Source organism: Streptopelia decaocto (assembly GCF_964273445.1).
Source record: "Streptopelia decaocto genome assembly, contig: HAP1_SCAFFOLD_344, whole genome shotgun sequence".
In the NCBI taxonomy this organism is placed as follows: domain Eukaryota; kingdom Metazoa; phylum Chordata; class Aves; order Columbiformes; family Columbidae; genus Streptopelia; species Streptopelia decaocto.
Window position 1 is genome coordinate 1 of NW_028116636.1, and position 22,926 is coordinate 22,926.

Sequence of the window (22,926 nt, forward strand, 5' to 3'; positions counted from 1 at the left end):
GAGACGCTGTGCCTCTGTGCCATCACAGTGACCCTGCCGGAGACGCTGTGCCTCTGTGCCATCATAGTGACCCTGCCGGAGTCGCTGTGCCTCTGTGCCATCATAATGACCCTGCCAGAGACGCTGTGCGTCTGTGCCATCATAGTGACCCTGCATGAGACGCTGTGCCTCTGTGCCATCATAGTGACCCTGCCTCAGATGCTGTGCCTCTGTGCCATCATAGTGACCCTGCCTGGAGACGCTGTGCCTCTGTGCCACCATAGTGACCCTGCCTCAGATGCTGTGCCTCTGTGCCATCATAGTGACCCTGCCTGGAGACGCTGTGCCTCTGTGCCATCACAGTGACCCTGCCGGAGACGCTGTGCCTCTGTGCCATCATAGTGACCCTGCCTGAGACGCTGTGCCTCTGTGCCATCATAGTGACCCTGCCTGAGACGCTGTGCCTCTGTGCCATCAGAGTGATGCTGCCTGAGACGCTGTGCCTCTGTGCCATCATAGTGACCCTGCCGGAGACGCTCTGCCTCTCTGCCACCATAGTGACCCTGCCTAGAGACGCTGTGCCTCTGTGCCATCATAGTGACCCTGCCTAGAGACGCTGTGCCTCTGTGCCATCATAGTGACCCTGCCTGGAGACGCTGTGCCTCTGTGCGATCATAGTGACCCTGCCTGAGACGCTGTGCCTCTTGCCATCATAGTGACCCTGCCGGTGATGCTGTGCCTCTGTGCCATCATAGTGACCCTGCCTGGAGACGCTGTGCCTCTGTGCCATCATAGTGACCCAGCCGGAGACGCTGTGCCTCTCTGTCATCATAGTGACCTTGCCGGAGACGCTGTGCCTCTGTGCCATCATAGTCACCCTGCCTGAGACGCTGTGCCTCTGTGCCACCATAGTGATCCTGCCTGAGACGCTGTGCCTCTGTGCCATCATAGTGACCCTGCCTGGACACGCTGTGCCTCTGTGCCACCATAGTGACCCTGCCTGGAGACGCTGTGCCTCTGTGCCATCATACTTACCCTGCCGGAGACGCTGTGCCTCTGTGCCATCACAGTGACCCTGCCTGAGACGCTGTTCCTCTGTGCCATCATAGTGACCCTGCCGGAGACGCTGTGCCTCTGTGACATCATAGTAACCCTGTCTGAGACGCTTTGCCTCTGTGCCATCATAGTGACCCTGCCTGGAGACGCTGTGACTCTGTGCCATCATAGTGACCCTGCCTGAGACGCTGTGCCTCTGTGCCATCATAGTGACATTGCCGGAGACGCTGTGTCTCTGTGCCATCATAGTGACCCTCCCTGAGACGCTGTGCCTCTGTGCCATCATAGTGAGCCTGCCGGAGACGCTGTGCCTCTGTGCCATCATAGTGACCCTGCCGGAGACGCTGTGCCTCTGTGCCATTATAGTGACCCTGCATGGAGACGCTGTGCCTCTGTGTCATCATAGTGACCCTTCCTGACACGCTGTGCCTCTGTGCCATCATAGTGACACTGCCTGATCCGCTGTGCCTCTGTGTTACCATAGTGACCCTGCCTGAGACGCTGTGCCTCTGTGCCATTATAGTGACCCTGTCTGAGACGCTGTGCCTCTGTGCCATCATAGTGACCCTGCATGGAGACGCTGTGCCTCTGTGCCATCATAGTGACCCGGCCTGAAGACGCTCTGCCTCTGTGCCATCATAGTGACCCTGCCGGAGACGCTGTGCCTCTGTGCCATCATAGTGACCCTGCCGGAGACGCTGTGCCTCTGTGCCATTATAGTGACCCTGCCTGGAGACGCTGTGCCTCTGTGCCATCATAGTGACCCTTCCTGGAGACGCTGTGCCTCTGTGCCATCATAGTGACCCTGCCTGAGACGCTGTGCCTCTGTGCCATCATAGTGACCCTGCCGGAGACGCTGTTCCTCTGTGCCATCATAGTGACCCTGCCTGGAGACGCTGTGCCTCTGTGCCATCATAGTGACCCTGCCGGAGACGCTGTGCCTCTGTGCCATCATAGTGACCCTGCCTGGAGATGCTGTGCCTCTGTGCCATCATAGTGACCCTGCCGGAGACGCTCTGCCTCTGTGCCATCATAGTGACCCTGCCGGAGACGCTGTTCCTCTGTGCCATCATAGTGACCCTGCCTGGAGACGCTGTGCCTCTGTGCCATCATAGTGACCCTGCCGGAGACGCTGTGCCTCTGTGCCATCATAGTGACCCTGCCTGAGACGCTGTGCCTCTGTGCCATCATAGTGACCCTGCCTGGAGACGCTGTGCCTCTGTGCCATTATAGTGACCCTGCCTGGAGACGCTGTGCCTCTGTGCCATCATAGTGACCCTTCCTGGAGACGCTGTGCCTCTGTGCCATCATAGTGACCCTGCCTGAGACGCTGTGCCTCTGTGCCACCATAGTGACCCTGCCGGACATGCTGTGCCTCTGTGCCATCATAGTGACCCTGCCTGGAGACGCTGTGCCTCTGTGCCATCATAGTGACCCTGCCGGAGACGCTGTGCCTCTGTGCCATCATAGTGACCCTGGCTGGAGACGCTGTGCCTCTGTGCCATCATAGTGACCCTGCCAGAGACGCTGTGCCTCTGTGCCATCATAGTGACCCTGCCGGAGGCGCTGTGCCTCTGTGCCATCATAGTGACCCTGCCGGACATGCTGTGCCTCTGTGCCATCATAGTGACCCTGCCAGAGACGCTGTGCCTCTGTGCCATCATAGTGACCCTGCCTGAGACGCTGTGCCTCTGTGCCACCATAGTGACCCTGCCGGACATGCTGTGCCTCTGTGCCATCATAGTGACCCTGCCTGGAGACGCTGTGCCTCTGTGCCATCATAGTGACCCTGCCGGAGACGCTGTGCCTCTGTGCCATCATAGTGACCCTGGCTGGAGACGCTGTGCCTCTGTGCCATCATAGTGACCCTGCCAGAGACGCTGTGCCTCTGTGCCATCATAGTGACCCTGCCTGGAGACGCTGTGCCTCTGTGCCATCATAGTAACCCTGCCTGAGACGCTTTGACTCTGTGCCACCATAGTGACCCTGCCGGAGACGCTGTGCCTCTGTGCCATCATAGTGACCCTGCCAGAGACGCTGTGCCTCTGTGCCATCATAGTGACCCTGCCAGAGACGCTCTGCCTCTGTGCCATCATAGTGACCCTGCGTGAGACGCTGTGCCTCTGTGACATCATAGTGACCCTGCCTGAGACGCTGTGCCTCTGTGACATCATAGTGACCCTGCCTGGAGACGCTGTGCCTCTGTGCCATCATAGTGACCCTTCCTGACACGCTGTGCCTCTGTGCCATCATAGTGACCCTGCCGGAGACGCTGTGCCTCTGTGCCATCATAGTGACCCTGCCTGGAGACGCTGTGCCTCTGTGCCATTATAGTGACCCTGCCTGGAGACGCTGTGCCTCTGTGCCGTCATAGTGACCCTTCCTGACACGCTGTGCCTCTGTGCCATCATAGTGACCCTGCCGGAGACGCTGTGCCTCTGTGCCATCATAGTGACCCTGCCTGGAGACGCTGTGCCTCTGTGCCATCATAGTGACCCTGCCGGAGACGCTGTGCCTCTGTGCCATCATAGTGACCCTGCCTGAGACGCTGTGCCTCTGTGCCATCATAGTGACCCTGCCTGGAGACGCTGTCCCTCTGTGCCATTATAGTGACCCTGCCTGGAGACGCTGTGCCTCTGTGCCATCATAGTGACCCTTCCTGGAGACGCTGTGCCTCTGTGCCATCATAGTGACCCTTCCTGGAGACGCTGTGCCTCTGTGCCATCATAGTGACCCTGCCGGAGACGCTGTGCCTCTGTGCCACCATAGTGACCCTGCCGGACATGCTGTGCCTCTGTGCCATCATAGTGACCCTGCCTGGAGACGCTGTGCCTCTGTGCCATCATAGTGACCCTGCCAGAGACGCTGTGCCTCTGTGCCATCATAGTGACCCTGCCGGAGGCGCTGTGCCTCTGTGCCATCATAGTGACCCTGCCGGAGACGCTGTGCCTCTGTGCCATCATAGTGACCCTGCCTGACGTGCTGTGCCTCTGTGCCATCATAGTGACCCTGCGTGAGACGCTGTGCCTCTGTGACATCATAGTGACCCTGCCTGAGACGCTGTGCCTCTGTGACATCATAGTGACCCTGCCTGGAGACGCTGTGCCTCTGTGCCATCATAGTGACCCTTCCTGACACGCTGTGCCTCTGTGCCATCATAGTGACCCTGCCGGAGACGCTGTGCCTCTGTGACATCATAGTGACCCTGTCTGAGACGCTGTGCCTCTGTGCCATCATAGTGACCCTGCCTGGAGACGCTGTGCCTCTGTGCCATCATAGTGACCCGGCCTGAAGACGCTCTGCCTCTGTGCCATCATAGTGACCCTGCCGGAGACGCTGTGCCTCTGTGCCATCATAGTGACCCTGAGTGAGACGCTGTGCCTCTGTGCCATTATAGTGACCCTGCCTGGAGACGCTGTGCCTCTGTGCCATCATAGTGACCCTGCCTGGAGACGCTGTGCCTCTGTGCCATCATAGTGACCCTGCCTGAGACGCTGTGCCTCTGTGCCATCATAGTGACCCTGCCGGAGACGCTGTTCCTCTGTGCCATCATAGTGACCCTGCCTGGAGACGCTGTGCCTCTGTGCCATCATAGTGACCCTGCCGGAGACGCTGTGCCTCTGTGCCATCATAGTGACCCTGCCTGAGACGCTGTGCCTCTGTGCCATCATAGTGACCCTGCCGGAGACGCTGTGCCTCTGTGCCATCATAGTGACCCTGCCTGAGACGCTGTGCCTCTGTGCCATCATAGTGACCCTGCGGGAGACGCTGTGCCTCTGTGCCATCATAGTGACCCTGCCGGAGACGGTGTGCCTCTGTGCCATCATAGTGACCCTGCGTGAGACGCTGTGGCTCTGTGCCATCATAGTGACCCTGCCTGGAGACGCTGTGGCTCTGTGCGATCATAGTGACCCTGCCTGAGACGCTGTGCCTCTATGCCATCATAGTGACCCTGTCGGAGACGCTGTGCCTCTGTGCCATCATTGAGACCCTGCCGGTGATGCTGTGCCTCTGTGCCATCATAGTGATCCAGCCTGAGACGCTGTGCATCTGTGCCATCATAGTGAGCCCTGCCTGAGACGCTGTGCCTCTGTGCCACCATAGTGATCCTGCCTGAGACGCTGTGCCTCTGTGCCATCATAGTGACCCTGCCTGGAGACGCTGTGCCTCTGTGCCACCATAGTGACCCTGCCTGGAGACGCTGTGCCTCTGTGCCATCATACTTACCCTGCTGGAGACGCTGTGCCTCTGTGCCATCATAGTGACCCTGCCTGGAGACTCCGTGCCTCTGTGCCATCATAGTGACCCTGCCTGGAGACTCTGTGCCTCTGTGCCATCATAGTGACCCTGCCTGGAGACGCTGTGCCTCTGTGCCATCATAGTGACCCTGCCTGAGACGCTTTGCCTCTGTGCCATCATAGTGACCCTGCCGGAGACGCTGTGCCTTTGTGCCATCATAGTGACCGTGTCTGAGACGCTGTGCCTCTGTGCCATCATACTTACGCTGCTGGAGACGCTGTGCCTCTGTGCCATCATAGTGACCCTGCCTGGAGACTCTGTGCCTCTGTGCCATCATAGTGACCCTGCCTGGAGACGCTGTGCCTCTGTGCCATCACAGTGACCCTGCCTGAGACGCTGTGCCTCTGTGCCATCATAGTGACCCTGCTGGAGACGCTGTGCCTCTGTGACATCATAGTGACCCTGTCTGAGACGCTGTGCCTCTGTGCCATCATAGTGACCCTGCCTGAGACGCTGTGCCTCTGTGCCATCATAGTAACCCTGCCGGAGACGCTGTGACTTTGTGCCATCATAGTGACCCTGCCGGAGACGCTGTGCCTCTGTGCCATCATAGCGACCCTGCCTGAGACGCTGTGCCTCTGTGCCATCATAGTGACCCTGCCTGAGACGCTGTTCCTCTGTGCCATCATAGTGAACCTGCCTGGAGACGCTGTGCCTCTGTGCCATCATAGTGACCCTGCCGGAGACGCTGTGCCTCTGTGCCATCATAGTGACCCTGCCTGAGACGCTGTGCCTCTGTGCCATCATAGTGACCCTCCCGGAGACGCTGTGCCTCTCTGCCATCATAGTGACCCTGCCTGAGACGCTGTGCTTCTGTGCCATCATAGTGACCCTGCTGGAGACTCTGTGCCTCTGTGCCACCATAGTGACCCTGCCGGACATGCTATGCCTCTGTGCCATCATAGTGACCCTGCCTGGAGACGCTGTGCCTCTGTGCCATCATAGTGACCCTGCCGGAGACGCTGTGCCTCTGTGCCATCATAGTGACCCTGCGGGAGACGCTGTGCCTCTGCGCCATCATAGTGACCCTGCCGGAGGCGCTGTGCCTCTGTGCCATCATAGTGACCCTGCCTGACACGCTCTGCCTCTGTGCCATCATAGTGACCCTGCCGGAGACGGTGTGCCTCTGTGCCATCATAGTGACCCTGCCGGAGACGCTGTGCCTCTGTGCCATCATAGTGACCCTGCCTGGAGACGCTGTGGCTCTGTGCGATCATAGTGACCCTGCCTGAGACGCTGTGCCTCTATGCCATCATAGTGACCCTGTCGGAGACGCTGTGCCTCTGTGCCATCATAGAGACCCTGCCGGAGACGCTGTGCCTCTGTGCCATCATAGTGACCCTGCCTGGATACGCTGTGCCTCTGTGCCATCATAGTGACCCTGCCTCAGACGCTGTGCCTCTGTGCCATCATAGTGACCCTGCCTGAGATGCTGTGCCTCTGTGCCACCATAGTGACCCTGCCTGAGACGCTGTGCCTCTGTGCCATCATAGTGACCCTGCCTGGAGACGCTGTGCCTCTGTGCCATCATAGTGACCCTGCCTGGAGACGCTGTGCCTCTGTGCCATCATAGTGACCCTGCCGGAGACGCTGTGCCTCTGTGCCATCATAGTGACCCTGCCGGAGACGCTGTGCCTCTCTGTCATCATAGTGACCCTGCCGGAGATGCTGTGCCTCTGTGCCATCACAGTGATCCTGCCTGAGACGCTGTGCCTCTGTGCCATCATAGTGAGCCCTGCCTGAGACGCTGTGCCTCTGTGCCACCATAGTGATCCTGCCTGAGACGCTGTGCCTCTGTGCCATCATAGTGACCCTGCCTGGAGACGCTGTGCCTCTGTGCCACCATAGTGACCCTGCCTGAGACGCTGTGCCTCTGTGCCATCATAGTGACCCTGCCGGAGACGCTGTGCCTCTGTGCCATCATAGTGACCCTGCCTGAGACGCTGTTCCTCTGTGCCATCATAGTGACCCTGCCTGACACGCTGTGCCTCTGTGCCATCATAGTTACCCTGCCTGGAGACGCTGTGCCTCTGTGCCATCATAGTGACCCTGCCTGAGACGCTTTGCCTCTGTGCCATCATAGTGACCCTGCCTGAGACGCTGTGCCTCTGTGCCATCATAGTGACCCTGCCTGAGACGCTGTTCCTCTGTGCCATCATACTTACCCTGCCTGGAGACGCTGTGCCTCTGTGCCATCATAGTGACCCTGCCTGGAGACGCTGTGCCTCTGTGCCATCATAGTGACCCTGCCTGAGACGCTGTGCCTCTGTGCCATCATAGTGACCCTGCGGGAGACGCTGTGCCTCTGTGCCATCATAGTGACCCTGCCGGAGGCACTGTGCCTCTGCGCCATCATAGTGACCCTGCCTAATCCGCTGTGCCTCTGTGCCATCATAGTGACCCTGCATGACACGCTCTGCCTCTGTGGCATCATAGTGACCCTGCCTGGAGACGCTGTGGCTCTGTGCGATCATAGTGACCCTGCCTGAGACGCTGTGCCTCTATGCCATCATAGTGACCCTGTCGGAGACGCTGTGCCTCTGTGCCATCACAGAGACCCTGCCGGAGACACTGTGCCTCTCTGACATCATAGTGACCCTGCCGGAGACGCTGTGCCTCTGTGCCATCATAGTGACCCTGCCTGGATACGCTGTGCCTCTGTGCCATCATAGTGACCCTGCCTCAGACTCTGTGCCTCTGTGCCATCATAGTGACCCTGCCTGAGATGCTGTGCCTCTGTGCCACCATAGTGACCCTGCCTGAGACGCTGTGCCTCTGTGCCATCATAGTGACCCTGCCTGGAGACGCTGTGCCTCTGTGCCATCATAGTGACCCTGCCTGGAGACGCTGTGCCTCTGTGCCATCATAGTGACCCTGCCGGAGACGCTGTGCCTCTGTGCCATCATAGTGACCCTGCCGGAGACGCTGTGCCTCTGTGCCATCAGAGTGACCCTGCCTGAGACGCTATGCTTCTGTGACATCATACTTACCCTCCTGGAGACGCTGTGCCTCTGTGCCATCATAGTGACCCTGCCTGAGACGCTGTGCCTCTCTGTCATCATAGTGACCCTGCCGGAGATGCTGTGCCTCTGTGCCATCATACTTACCCTCCTGGAGACGCTGTGCCTCTGTGCCATCATAGTGACCCTGCCTGAGACGCTGTGCCTCTGTGCCATCATACTTACCCTCCTGGAGACGCTGTGCCTCTGTGCCATCATAGTGACCCTGCCTGGAGACTCTGTGCCTCTGTGCCACCATAGTGACCCTGCCTGAGACGCTGTGCCTCTGTGCCATCATAGTGACCCTGCCTGGAGACGCTGTGCCTCTGTGCCATCATAGTGACCCTGCCTGAGACGCTGTGCCTCTGTGCCATCATAGTGACATTGCCGGAGACGCTGTGTCTCCGTGCCATCATAGTGACCCTGCCTGGAGACGCTGTGCCTCTGTGCCATCATAGTGACCCGGCCTGGAGACGCTGTGCTTCTGTGCCACCATAGTCACCCTGCCGGAGATGCTGTGCCTCTGTGCCACCATAGTGACCCTGCCTGACACGCTCTGCCTCTGTGCCATCATAGTGACCCTGCCTGAGACGCTGTGCCTCTGTGCCACCATAGTGACCCTGCCGGAGACGCTGTGCCTCTGTGCCATCATAGTGACCCTGCCTGACACGCTCTGCCTCTGTGCCATCATAGTGACCCTGCCTGGAGACGCTGTGGCTCTGTGCGATCATAGTGACCCTGCCTGAGACGCTGTGCCTCTATGCCATCATAGTGACCCTGTCGGAGACGCTGTGCCTCTGTGCCAGCATAGAGACCCTGCCGGAGACACTGTGCCTCTGTGACATCATAGTGACCCTGCCGGAGACGCTGTGCCTCTGTGCCAGCATAGAGACCCTGCCTGAGACGCTGTGCCTCTGTGCCATCATAGTGACCCTGCCTGGAGACGCTGTGCCTCTGTGCCATCATAGTGACCCTGCCTGGAGATGCTGTGCCTCTGTGCCATCATAGTGACCCTGTCTGACACGCTCTGCCTCTGTGCCATCATAGTGACCCTGCCGGAGACGGTGTGCCTCTGTGCCATCATAGTCACCCTGCCGGAGACGCTGTGCCTCTGTGCCATCATAGTGACCCTGCCTGAGACGCTGTGGCTCTGTGCCATCATAGTGACCCTGTCGGAGACGCTGTGCCTCTGTGCCATCATAGAGACCCTTCCTGAGACACTGTGCCTCTGTGACATCATAGTGAGCCCTGCCTGAGACGCTGTGCCTCTGTGCCACCATAGTGATCCTGCCTGAGACGCTGTGCCTCTGTGCCATCATAGTGACCCTGCCTGAAGACGCTGTGCCTCTGTGCCACCATAGTGACCCTGCCTGGAGACGCTGTGCCTCTGTGCCATCATACTTACCCTGCTGGAGACGCTGTGCCTCTGTGCCATCATAGTGACCCTGCCTGGAGACTCTGTGCCTCTGTACCATCATAGTGACCCTTCCTGAGACACTGTGCCTCTGTGCCATCATAGTGACCCTGCCTTAGACGCTGTGCCTCTGTGCCATCATAGTGACCCTGCCTGAGACGCTGTGCCTCTGTGTCATCATATTGACCCTGCCTGACACGCTCTGCCTCTGTGCCATCATAGTGACCCTGCCGGAGACGCTCTGCCTCTGTGCCATCATAGTGACCCTGCCTGGAGACGCTGTGGCTCTGTGCGATCATAGTGACTCTGCCTGAGACGCTGTGCCTCTGTGCCATCATAGTCACCCTGTCGGAGACGCTGTGCCTCTGTGCCATCATAGAGACCCTGCCGGAGACACTGTGCCTCTGTGACATCATAGTGACCCTGCCAGAGAAGCTGTGCCTCTGTGCCATCATAGTGACCCTGCCTGAGACGCTGTGCCTCTGTGCCACCATAGTGACCCTGCCTGGAGACGCTGTGCCTCTGTGCCACCATAGTGACCCTGCCTGAGACGCTGTGCCTCTGTGCCATCATAGTGACCCTGCCGGAGTCGCTGTGCCTCTGTGCCATCATAGTGACCCTGCCTGAGATGCTGTGCCTCTGTGCCACCATAGTGACCCTGCCTGAGACGCTGTGCCTCTGTGCCATCATAGTGACCCTGCCTGGATACGCTGTGCCTCTGTGCCATCATAGTGACCCTACCTCAGACGCTGTGCCTCTGTGCCATCATAGTGACCCTGCCTGAGATGCTGTGCCTCTGTGCCACCATAGTGACCCTGCCTGAGACGCTGTGCCTCTGTGCCATCATAGTGACCCTGCCTGGAGACGCTGTGCCTCTGTGCCATCATAGTGACCCTGCCTGGAGACGCTGTGCCTCTGTGCCATCATAGTGACCCTGCCGGAGACGCTGTGCCTCTGTGCCATCATAGTGACCCTGCCTGGAGACGCTGTGGCTCTGTGCGATCATAGTGACCCTGCCTGAGACGCTGTGCCTCTATGCCATCATAGTGACCCTGTCGGAGACGCTTTGCCTCTGTGCCATCATAGTGACCCTGCCGGAGACGCTATGCCTCTGTGACATCATAGTAACCCTGTCTGAGACGCTTTGCCTCTGTGCCATAATAGTGACCCTGCCTGACACGCTGTGCCTCTGTGCCATCATAGTGAGCCTGCCTGAGACGCTGTGTCTCTGTGCCATCATAGTAACCCTGCCTGGAGACGCTGTGCCTCTGTGCCATCATAGTGACCCGGCCTGGAGACGCTGTGCCTCTGTGCCATCATAGTGACCCTGCCGGAGACGCTGTGCCTCTGTGCCATCATAGTGACCCTGCCTGACACGCTCTGCCTCTGTGCCATCATAGTGACCCTGCCGGAGACGCTGTGCCTCTGTGCCATCATAGTGACCCTGCCTGGAGACGCTGTGCCTCTGTGCCATCATAGTGACCCTGCCTGAGACGCTGTGCCTCTGTGCCACCATAGTGACCCTGCCTGAGACGCTGTGCCTCTGTGCCATCATAGTGACCCTGCCTGAGACGGAGACGCTGTGCCTCTGTGCCATCATAGAGACCCTGCCAGAGACGCTGTGGCTCTGTGCCATCATAGTGACCCTGCCTCACACGCTCTGCCTCTGTGCCATCATAGTGACCCTGCCGGAGACGCTGTGCCTCTGTGCCATCATAGTGACCCTGCCTGACACGCTCTGCCTCTGTGCCATCATAGTGACCCTGCCTGAAGACACTGTGGCTCTGTGCGATCATAGTGACCCTGCCTGAGACGCTGTGCCTCTGTGACATCATAGTGACCCTGCCTGAGACGCTGTGCCTCTGTGCCATCAGAGTGACCCTGCCTGAGACGCTGTGCCTCTGTGCCATCATAGTGACCCTGCCTGGAGACGCTGTGCCTCTGTGCCATCATAGTGACCCTGCCTGAGACGCTGTGCCTCAGTGCCATCATAGTGACCCTGCGGGAGACGCTGTGCCTCTGTGCCATCATAGTGACCCTGCCTGAGACGCTGTGGCTCTGTGCCATCATAGTGACCCTGTCGGAGACGCTGTGCCTCTGTGCCATCATAGAGACCCTTCCTGAGACACTGTGCCTCTGTGACATCATAGTGAGCCCTGCCTGAGACGCTGTGCCTCTGTGCCACCATAGTGATCCTGCCTGAGACGCTGTGCCTCTGTGCCATCATAGTGACCCTGCCTGAAGACGCTGTGCCTCTGTGCCACCATAGTGACCCTGCCTGAAGACGCTGTGCCTCTGTGCCATCATAGTGACCCTGCCTGAAGACGCTGTGCCTCTGTGCCATCATATTGACCCTGCCTGAAGACGCTGTGCCTCTGTGCCATAATAGTGACCCTGCCTGGAGACGCTGTGCCTCTGTGCCATCATACTTACCCTGCTGGAGACGCTGTGCCTCTGTGCCATCATAGTGACCCTGCCTGGAGACTCTGTGCCTCTGTACCATCATAGTGACCCTTCCTGAGACACTGTGCCTCTGTGCCATCATAGTGACCCTGCCGGAGACGCTGTGCCTTTGTGCCATCATAGTGACCCTGTCTGAGACGCTGTGCCTCTGTGCCATCATACTTACCCTGCTGGAGACGCTGTGCCTCTGTGCCATCATAGTGACCCTGCCTCTAGACTCTGTGCCTCTGTGCCATCATAGTGACCCTGCCTGGAGACGCTGTGCCTCTGTGCCATCCCAGTGACCCTGCCTGAGACGCTGTGCCTCTATGCCATCATAGTGACCCTGTCGGAGACGCTGTGCCTCTGTGACATCATAGTGACCCTGTCTGAGACGCTGTGCCTCTGTGCCATCATAGCGACCCTGAGACGCTGTGCCTCTGTGCCATCATAGTGACCCTGCCTGAGACGCTGTGCCTCTGTGCCATCATAGTGACCCTGCCTGAGACGCTGTGCCTCTGTGCCATCATAGTGACGCTGCCGGAGACGCTGTGCCTTTGTGCCATCATAGTGACGCTGCCGGAGACGCTGTGCCTTTGTGCCATCATAGTGACCCTGCCGGAGACGCTGTGCCTCTGTGCCATCATAGTGACCCTGCCTGAGATGCTGTGCCTCTGTGCCATCATAGTGACCCTGCCTGAGACGCTGTTCCTCTGTGCCATTATAGTGACCCTGCCTGGAGACGCTGTGCCTCTGTGCCATCATAGTGACCCTGCCTGAGACGCTATGCCTCTGTGCCATCATAGTGACCCTGCCTGGAGACGCTGTGCCTCTGTGCCATCATAGTGACCCTGCCTGGAGACGCTGTGCCTCTGTGCCATCATAGTGACCCTGCCTGAGACGCTGTGCCTCTGTGCCATCATAGTGACCCTCCCGGAGATGCTGTGCCTCTCTGCCATCATAGTGACCCTGCCTGAGACGCTGTGATTCTGTGCCATCATAGTGACCCTGCTGGAGACTCTGTGCCTCTGTGCCACCATAGTGACCCTACCGGACATGCTATGCCTCTGTGCCATCATAGTGACCCTGCCTGAGACGCTGTGCCTCTGTGCCATCATAGTGACCCTGTCTGAGACGCTGTGCCTCTGTGCCATCATAGTGACCCTGCCGGAGGCGCTGTGCCTCTGTGCCACCATAGTGACCCTGCCTGAGACGCTGTGCCTCTGTGCCATCATAGTGACCCTGCCGGAGACGCTGTGCCTCTGTGCCATCATAGTGACCCTGCCTGAGACGCTGTGCCTCTGTGCCATCATAGTGACCCTGCCTGGATACGCTGTGCCTCTGTGCCATCATAGTGACCCTGCCTCAGACGCTGTGCCTCTGTGCTATCATAGTGACCCTGCCTGAGATGCTGTGCCTCTGTGCCACCATAGTGACCCTGCCTGGAGACGCTGTGCCTCTGTGCCATCATAGTGACCCTGCCTGGAGACGCTGTGCCTCTGTGCCATCATAGTGACCCTGCCTGGAGACGCTGTGCCTCTGTGCCATCACAGTGATCCTGCCTGAGACGCTGTGCCTCTGTGCCATCATAGTGACCCTGCCTGGAGACTCTGTGCCTTTGTGCCATCATAGTGACCCTGCCTGGATACGCTGTGCCTCTGTGCCATCATAGTTACCCTGCCTGAGACGCTGTTCCTCTGTGCCATCATAGTGACCCTGCCTGGAGACGCTGTGCCTCTGTGCCATCATAGTGACCCTGCCTGAGACGCTGTGCCTCTGTGCCATCATAGTGACCCTGCCTGAGACGCTGTTCCTCTGTGCCATCATAGTGACCCTGCCTGGAGACGCTATGCCTCTGTGCCATCATAGTGACCCTGCCTGAGACGCTATGCCTCTGTGCCATCATAGTGACCCTGCCTGGAGACGCTGTGCCTCTGTGCCATCATAGTGACCCTGCCGGAGACGCTGTGCCTCTGTGCCATCATAGTGACCCTGCCTGAGACGCTGTGCCTCTGTGCCATCATAGTGACCCTCCCGGAGACGCTGTGCCTCTCTGCCATCATAGTGACCCTGCCTGAGACGCTGTGCCTCTGTGCCATCATAGTGACATTGCCGGAGATGCTGTGTCTCCGTGCCATCATAGTGACCCTGCCGGAGACGCTGTGCCTCTCTGTCATCATAGTGACCCTGCCGGAGACGCTGTGCCTCTGTGCCATCATAGTGACCCTGCCTGGAGACGCTGTGCCTCTGTGCCATCATAGTGACCCTGCCGGAGACGCTGTGCCTCTGTGCCATCATAGTGACCCTGCCTGAGACGCTGTGCCTCTGTGCCGTCATAGTGACCCTGCCGGAGACGCTGTGCCTCTGTGCCACCATAGTGACCCTGCCTGAGACGCTGTGCCTCTGTGCCATCATAGTGACCCTGCCTGGATACGCTGTGCCTCTGTGCCGTCATAGTGACCCTGCCTGAGACGCTGTGCCTCTGTGCCATCATAGTGACCCTTCCTGGAGACGCTGTGCCTCTGTGCCATCATAGTGACCCTGCCTGAGACGCTGTGCCTCTGTGCCATCAGAGTGACCCTGCCTGAGACGCTGTGCCTCTGTGCCATCAGAGTGACCCTGCCTGAGACGCTGTGCCTCTGTGCCAATATAGTGACCCTGCCTGGAGACGCTGTGCCTCTGTGCCATCATAGTGACCCTGCCTGAGACGCTGTGCCTCTGTGCCAATATAGTGACCCTGCCTGGAGACGCTGTGCCTCTGGGCCATCATAGTGACCCTGCCTGAGACGCTGTGCCTCTGTGCCAATATAGTGACCCTGCCTGGAGACGCTGTGCCTCTGTGCCACCATAGTGACCCTGCCTAGAGACGCTGTGCCTCTGTGCCATCATAGTGATCCTGCCGGAGACGCTGTGCCATCATAGTGACCCTGCCTGGAGACGCTGTGCCTCTGTGCCATCATAGTGACCCTGCCTGAGATGCTGTGACTGTCACACTGAGACTCTGTGACTGTCACACTGAGGCTCTGTGACATAGTGACCCTGCCTGAGACTCTGTGCCCGTCACACTGAGACTCTGTGATATAGTGGCTCTGCCTGAGACTCTGTGACTGTCACACTGAGACTCTGTGCCTGTCACACTGAGACTCTTTGACTGTCACACTGAGACTCTGTGCCGGTCACACTGAGACTCTGTGACATAGTGACTCTGCCTGAGACTCTGTGACTGTCACACTGAGACTCTGTGACATAGTGACCCTGCCTGAGACTCTGTGACTGTCACACTGAGACTCTGTGACATAGTGACCCTGCCTGAGACTCTGTGACTGTCACACTGAGACTCTGTGACATAGTGACCCTGTTAGTAAGCGGACTAGTTTTACAAAATGTTCCTGGAAGGATGAATCAGTTTTGTAAACTGTCCCTGAGAGGATGTTCAAGCATATCGTGTTCAAGTATACTTTATCTTAACAACCTAGCTTTTATCTTAACCTAAATACGTATAGAGTGAGGGCACTGCACATGATCAAAATAGTGCCAAGATGTAGCAATCGATGTTGCAATCAATAGTGAGTAATCGTTACATATCTTAATGAATATATGAATATGTATGTGAATGGACTGTATAAATACTCTGTAACTTAGACTGACCAGCGAAGCCAGCTTTGGGTGCGAACCCCTGGTTTCCCAGCGCCGAAATAAAGCACCGCATATAACTACGCCCGTGGTTATGTGTCCTGATTGCTAACATTTTTGGCGACCCAGCTGGGGACATCGTGGGCTGCGAGGCGGATCGCGTCTCGATCCTGCTCCGGCTAGCACCGAGGTATTCTTGGGGAGTGCATCAGACGCGACCGACCCTCTGCTGCTCACGACGGACCTCTGACTGGTAAGAAGGTGCTTTATCTGGATTAGTGGGTACCCACCTGGTGTGGTAGCCTGCTGGTCAGGCATCTGGTAGCCTGCCGGTCAGACGCGGCGAAAGCCACGCTCGGTTGGGCAGGGAGCTCCCGGGGTATTGCCTAGGCAGCCGTCCGTCAGACAGAGGGAAACCTCTGCAGGCTCGGCATCTGGTCTGGTTATTTGTGCCGCAGGCTCGGCACCTGGTCTGGTTATTTGTGCGCACCTGGTCTGGTTATTTGTGCGCACCTGGTCTGGTTATTTGTGCTGCTCAGCACCTGGTCTATAGTTCTGGTGATTTAATCTGTATTTACTGTTGAAACCAGTGATTTGATCCTGTTTACTGTTGTTCTGGTAAAGTTACCTGTGTTATCTTTCTGTGTTAGTTATCTGTATCCTTCTGTGTTGATATGTCCAATTCAAACGTATCGCCGTCAAATTGCTTTCTGAAACATTAGAAGGAGGCTGGGTTTGGACAGTTTATGCATAAAAAGAAGTGTAATTGTGATCTGTTTGCATATTTGAACTCGGTATTCAGTTTGCGTGTCTGAGCTCAGTATTTTAGTTTGTATGTTTATATTTGGTACCAAAATAATTTGTTTGGGGAAATAATTACAAAATAAGAACCGGTTCCGTTACTAAAGTGCCACCTTGCTCCCCTTCAGATGCATCTGTACACATGAAAGTAAATTGAGTTAGCTGTATTGCAGTTAGTGTTGTTCTGTGGATAGACTGATTTGGATCTAAAATTAATGTCAGGGATTGATGCTTAATGTGCTGTTTATTGACATCTGTAAGAAGTTACAAAAGGTAGGAGCTGAGAGATGTAACTATTGTTCAGCTAATTGGAATTACATATAAAGTTTATAATCGCAGGAATTAAATGAAGAGAGAAAAGGGCAAAAGGAGCCTAAACCTGTGCCCAGCAGCTGAGTGTCTGCTAAAGCAGTGAAAATGGGGGGAGCGGCGGCTGCTGGAGTTGGAGCTACAGCTCCTCTCCTCCGGGCTCGCCGCCCGCGGGGGATGAAGCAGGGGCGGGATCACCAAACGTAATAGCACCCCTGCGGCAAGCAGTAGGTGTGGGGGGGTAACCAGTCTATGTAAAAGTTCCGTTTTCGCCAGGGGATTTAGTAATCTGAAAGCAATCGGCTGCTCCTTATTGGGAAAATCCAGATAAGGTTGCAATAATTAAGATGATAATTAAAATGCAGAATCCTGATTGGGATGATTTACAAGTGATTTTGGATACATTAATGGACCCTACAGAAAAGATATGGTTATACAGGTTGCGAGGGATAAAGTGAGATAAGATATTCGGAATGGGAAAGCAGAGGCTAACGTTGGTGAGAACTTTCCAGAAGAAGATCCCTGATGGAATTATAATACAGGAGGCGGGGTACGCCGTCTCCGGAGGTATCGGGATTGGTTATTGATTAGCGTTCAAACTGCTATGCTGAAGCAAATGAATTGGTCAAAATAGTATAATGTGATGCAGGAAAAGAATGAGTCTCCCTCGGCCTTTTAGAAAGATTAAAAGAAGCTGCCAAAACCGGGATGTAAATTTTTAGTAGACACAGGGGCTACTTAGTCTGTACTGAATTCCTTACAGGGGACGGTAGGTCACAGAGCTACAACAACTGTTGGTGCCACAGGGAAGGAGGAAGTACGGCCATTCCTACAACCCTTGGATTTGTGTTTTGGAGAAAAGGAACTAACCCACAGGTTCTTATATGTTCCAGATTGTCCAGTTTGCCTTTTAGGACGGGAATTATTGACCAAATTGGATGCTGTAATAACATTTGAGGATGGAAACCTGGTAATGAAAATTCCAGAATCTAAGGTAGGACAAATTCTGTTTTTAAAATAAAACCTGGTAGTGAAAATACCGCAAGCAGTGGAGGAGGCTGTGATTCCTATGGTATGGGAGACTGACATACCTGGGAAATCAAAAACAGCCCAGCCCGTAAAAGTGGAACTGAAGGAAGATGCCAAGACAGTACAATTGAGGCAGGACCCACTGAAACTAGAAGCTAGGTTAGGAATAGTACCTCTAATTGAAAAATTCTTGAAATATGGTATTCTAGAGGAATGTGAATCAGAATATAATACTCCAATTTTCCCAGTAAAGAAACCTGATGGTAGTTATCGATTAGTCCAAGATTTGTGGGCTGTAAACCAGATCACTAAGGACATTTATCTGGTAGTTGCAAATCCATATACCTTGTTAACATCTGTGAAAGAGAAATATAAATGGTTTACTGTACTTGATTGAAAAGATGTCTTCTTCTGCATACCCCTTGACCATGAAAGCAAAAAGCTATTTGCCTTTGAATGGGAAAATCCACACAATGGGAGGAAAACTCAGTTAACCTGGACACGCCTTCCACAAGGGTTCAAGAATAGCCCAACCATCTTTGGAAATCAACTAGCCAAGGAACTCGAGGAATGGACTACAAAAGGTCATATCATGATCCCTCACAATGGTATTTGTTGCTACAATATGTAGATGATATTCTGATTGCGACTGAGACACGAGAACTCTGCATCCAGGTAACAATTGAAATATTGAACCAATTGGGAATGAACGGTACAAAGTATCGAAAAATAAAGCTCAGATTGCATCCGAGACTGATCTATTTAGGATGCGAGCTCTCTCAAGGACAGTGAAGGCTAAGCCTGAACAGGATACATGCTATTTGTGCTATTCCAGAACCACAAAACTTACATGAGTTGAGATCTTTTTAGGAATGACAGGATGGTGCAGACTCTGGATTATGGACTGTGGGTTGATCGCCAAACCTTTGTATGAAGCACAAGGGAATAAAACGTTCAAGCGGGGAAAGCCACAACGTGAGGCCTTCCAAAAGCTAAAACAGGCTTTGATGCAGGCACCTGCTTTGGGCCTGCCGGACTTGAGCAAAGACTTCCAGTTGTTTGTAGACGAGTGACAAAGACTTGCCTTGGGAGTATTAACCCAACGACTAGGATCCTGGAAAAGACCTGTTGGCTATTTTTCCAAACAGCTAGATCCGGTAAGTGCTGGGTGGCCGGCATGCTTACGGGCGGTAGCTGCTACAGTAATGCTGATCCAGGAGGTCCGAAAACTAACTATGGGAAAAAGGATAGAAGTGTTTGTATCCCATATGGTGACAACAGTATTGGAACAAAAGGGGGGCCATTGGCTTTCCCCAAGCAGAATGATGAAATACCAGGTAATTCTGACAGAACAAGATGATGTTGTTCTAAAAACTACTAACCTAATGAATCCTGCTGAGTTTTTGGGTGCAGGTACAGAAGGAGGAGACCTGGAACATGATTGTGTGGAAGTTATCGAATACACCCATACAAGTCATCCTGATTTGAGAGACACCCCGCTGGCAGGTGCTTTCGGAGCTGTTCATGTGCATGGAGCGCTTTGGAAAGAGCGGGGACTGCTCTCTTCACAAGGAACAAACATTAAATACCAGAAGGAAATACTGAACTTGATTAATGCCATTCAGAAACCATCGCAAGTTGCTATAATGCACTGTAAAGCTCATCAAAGTGGAACATCAAAAATTATTGGGGGAAATCGGCTTGCTGATCAAACAGCTCAGTCAGTGGCACGGCAAGTGAGAACAATGGTGGGTCTTGTCTCTCAGAAGGTAAGAGCAATTGATTTATTACCTTCATAGCCAGCAAGAATAATTCTGGGTGGTATGTAACCACCAATGGACAAGTTGTGGTGCCAACCACTATTATGAGAGGAATACTTCAGACGGAACACCAGAAGTGTCACTGGGGTGCAGAAGCATTGGTAACTTATCTAAAAAAAAAAATTATGTCGGTCCAGATGTTAACAATGGCAAAGTCTATTACAGCTAAGTGTGAAATTTGCTTGAAAAATAATCCTCTAGTAAAAAGAAAAGTAGAAATGGGGAAAATTAAGACAGGCATGCAGCCTGGGGATTATTGGCAAATAGATTATGCGGAACTCCCCCGAACTCGTGGATATAGATATCTACTTGTTGTGGTGGATACCTTTTCTGGATGGCCAGAAGCCTTCCCTTGTCGCACCAACCAAGCAAAAGAAACTGTGAAATGCTTATTAAAAGAAATAATCCCTAGATTTGGGGTACCAATAGGAATATCATCCGATAGGGGGCCCCATTTTGTGGCACAACTGGTAAAGGAGGTTAGCAGATGTTTAGGGATTCAGTGGGATCTGCATACTCCCTGGAGGCCCCAGTCCAGTGGACAGGTAGAGAAAATGAACAAAACCTTAAAAAGACAACTTAGTAAGGTCTGTCAGGAGGCAAAGATTCAATGGCCGCAGGCCTTACCAATAGCATTGTTGCGTATCAGGATAAAAACTAAGAGCGGAATGTCAGTAAGTCCGTACGAAATTCTGTATGGCAAACCCTATGAAGCACCAAACCCAAATCCAGAGGTCCACATAAAGGGTAATCAGGACCTGTACAATTATGTGTTGTCTCTTGGCAGGACACTGAATCGACTCCGATCTGCATTAGTGTGGAGTCGACCACTGGCACTTGAAAATCCAGTACATAATATAGAACCTGGGGACACTGTATATGTGAAAAACTGGAACGAAGAGCCTTTGAGACAACGCTGGGACGGACCTTACCAAGTACTCTTGACCACGTTTACCGCAGTTACAGTTGCCGGGGTGGACTCCTGGATACATTACACCCATGTGAAGAAGGTTCCGAAAACGTGGTTATCACATATCCTAGGTCCAACCACACTCAAGATTACATCACAATAATGCCTGGTCTGCATTACCAAGCTTTGGTTTTGGTTATACCCCGAGTTTTTGTGCTTTTGAAAATTGGAGAGGGAAGTGCCACTCTATGCCACAAGGCCCCTGATAGACAGTGGGAAAGCTCGCCCGATGCATGGAAAATTTATAAATGCAAAAATGAGACTATTCGAATGGAATTGCAGATTAGACCACGAAGAGCAGTAGATAGTAATGAAAGTACCCAGGTACCACAGGTAGTACAAAGTGTACAAAATCAGGCAGAGAACCTAATGATAGGATTAATCCGAGACTTTGCACGAACACAAAATATCAGTAGCATCACTGCCTGCCTTCCCATACCAAAATCAGCTGAGGACCCAGTACAGTGGGGAATAATCGCTACTACCTTACCAGAAATAAACAGAACTGGTAAGATAGCATGTGAATCCCACACTAGAATAGAAGAAGTCCCAACTGAACAAAGGATAAGAGAACGACAAAAATGGAAAATGCCAGGACACAGGGCAGATTGCTTAAAATTACCTAAAGCAAGGTATATTACAATAGGACGATTCCACGATCTAGGATGGTGCTTCTATGACAAGTGGACCACTACAATAGTGAATCAAAAGGTTGAACAGACCTACTGGGAATGCAAAGATCAGGATAACAAAAACATAACTGAATTATGGAACAATATGTGGACATTAAGCATTGTACAACAATACCAATACAGTGAAGCAATTCCATGGTGCATACGGTGGTCCGATGTAACAGAAGGAATGACAGTACCATGGTGGAATTGCTCACGAGTGATAACTTGTCAAACAGACATTAAAGAGATACCTTTGTCCATTGTCAAAGTAGCAGTGATTATGGGCTGCACTTGTCGGAAACAATTAGACTCACAGGCAGCCTTTAAAATTGGGATTGATAAAGACAATATTGACTGTAAAGGAGTTATAGGCAGTATGGGACATTTAGTTTGGGCCTTAAGTGATGGGACCTGGACTACACATTTGCCAATGGGAGGACCAACTAGAGAAATTACTTTGGGGTTGCCAACACTATGTCCCATTTGGAAAAGGTCACCTTGGAAAAATAGGCAAGAACTATTACAGGTCAGACATAAAAGAAAAATAAACGAGGATGATGTGTGGCATGAACCATCAAGCAGTGTTAAATTTAGCTGGGCACTAGAATCTTTCTTTGCACCAATTGCAGCCTATAGGAATAGAGAAATGATTGATAAATTGATCGGGCAAATGGATCGATTGGCTAGAATAACTAAAAAGGTTTTCAGGATCTCAATATACAATTACAAGCTACGACTAAAATGACCTTGCAGAATAGAATGGCACTCACATAATGTTATTAAAAGAAAATGGTGTCTGTGGATATTTGAAAGACAGAATCGATCACTGCTGCATCCATATTCCAGACGTAACTTCAGAGGCTGAGAAAGACATTTCCGAGCTGACCCAAACACAAGTGGAGCTGCAAAAGGAAAAACAAGATGCAGAACAGAGCTGGATAGGAGCTCTGTTGAATAAATTCGATTTAAGTTTGGGAGGATGGGTACATTCACTACTAGAAAGTGTAGTTGTACTTGCAATTGTCATTGTTCTTCATTGTTTGTTGTATGTAGGTATTAAGCGCATAATTAGTCAAACAAATGCTAGGAATAATCGCATTTTCAGTATCCTGAGTAGGAATTATGCTAATCCTATATTTGATAACCCTTCAGCATATGAAGAAGCACGACTGGAACTATCACACCTGAAGGAAATTACCAATCAATAATCGAAGAAATTGATTGAGATGAAAATGCATTGTCTAAGAATAGAAAAGCATTTTCAAAGGGGGGAAATATTAGTAAGCGGACCAGTTTTACAAAATGTTCCTGGAAGGATGAATCAGTTTTGTAAACTGTCCCTGAGAGGATGTTCAAGCATATCGTGTTCGAGTACACTCTTATCTTAACAACCTAGCTTTTATCTTAGCCTAAATATGTATAGAGTAAGGACACTGCACGTGATCAAAATAGTTCCAAGATGTAGCAATCGATGTTGTAATCAATATTGAGTAACCGTTAC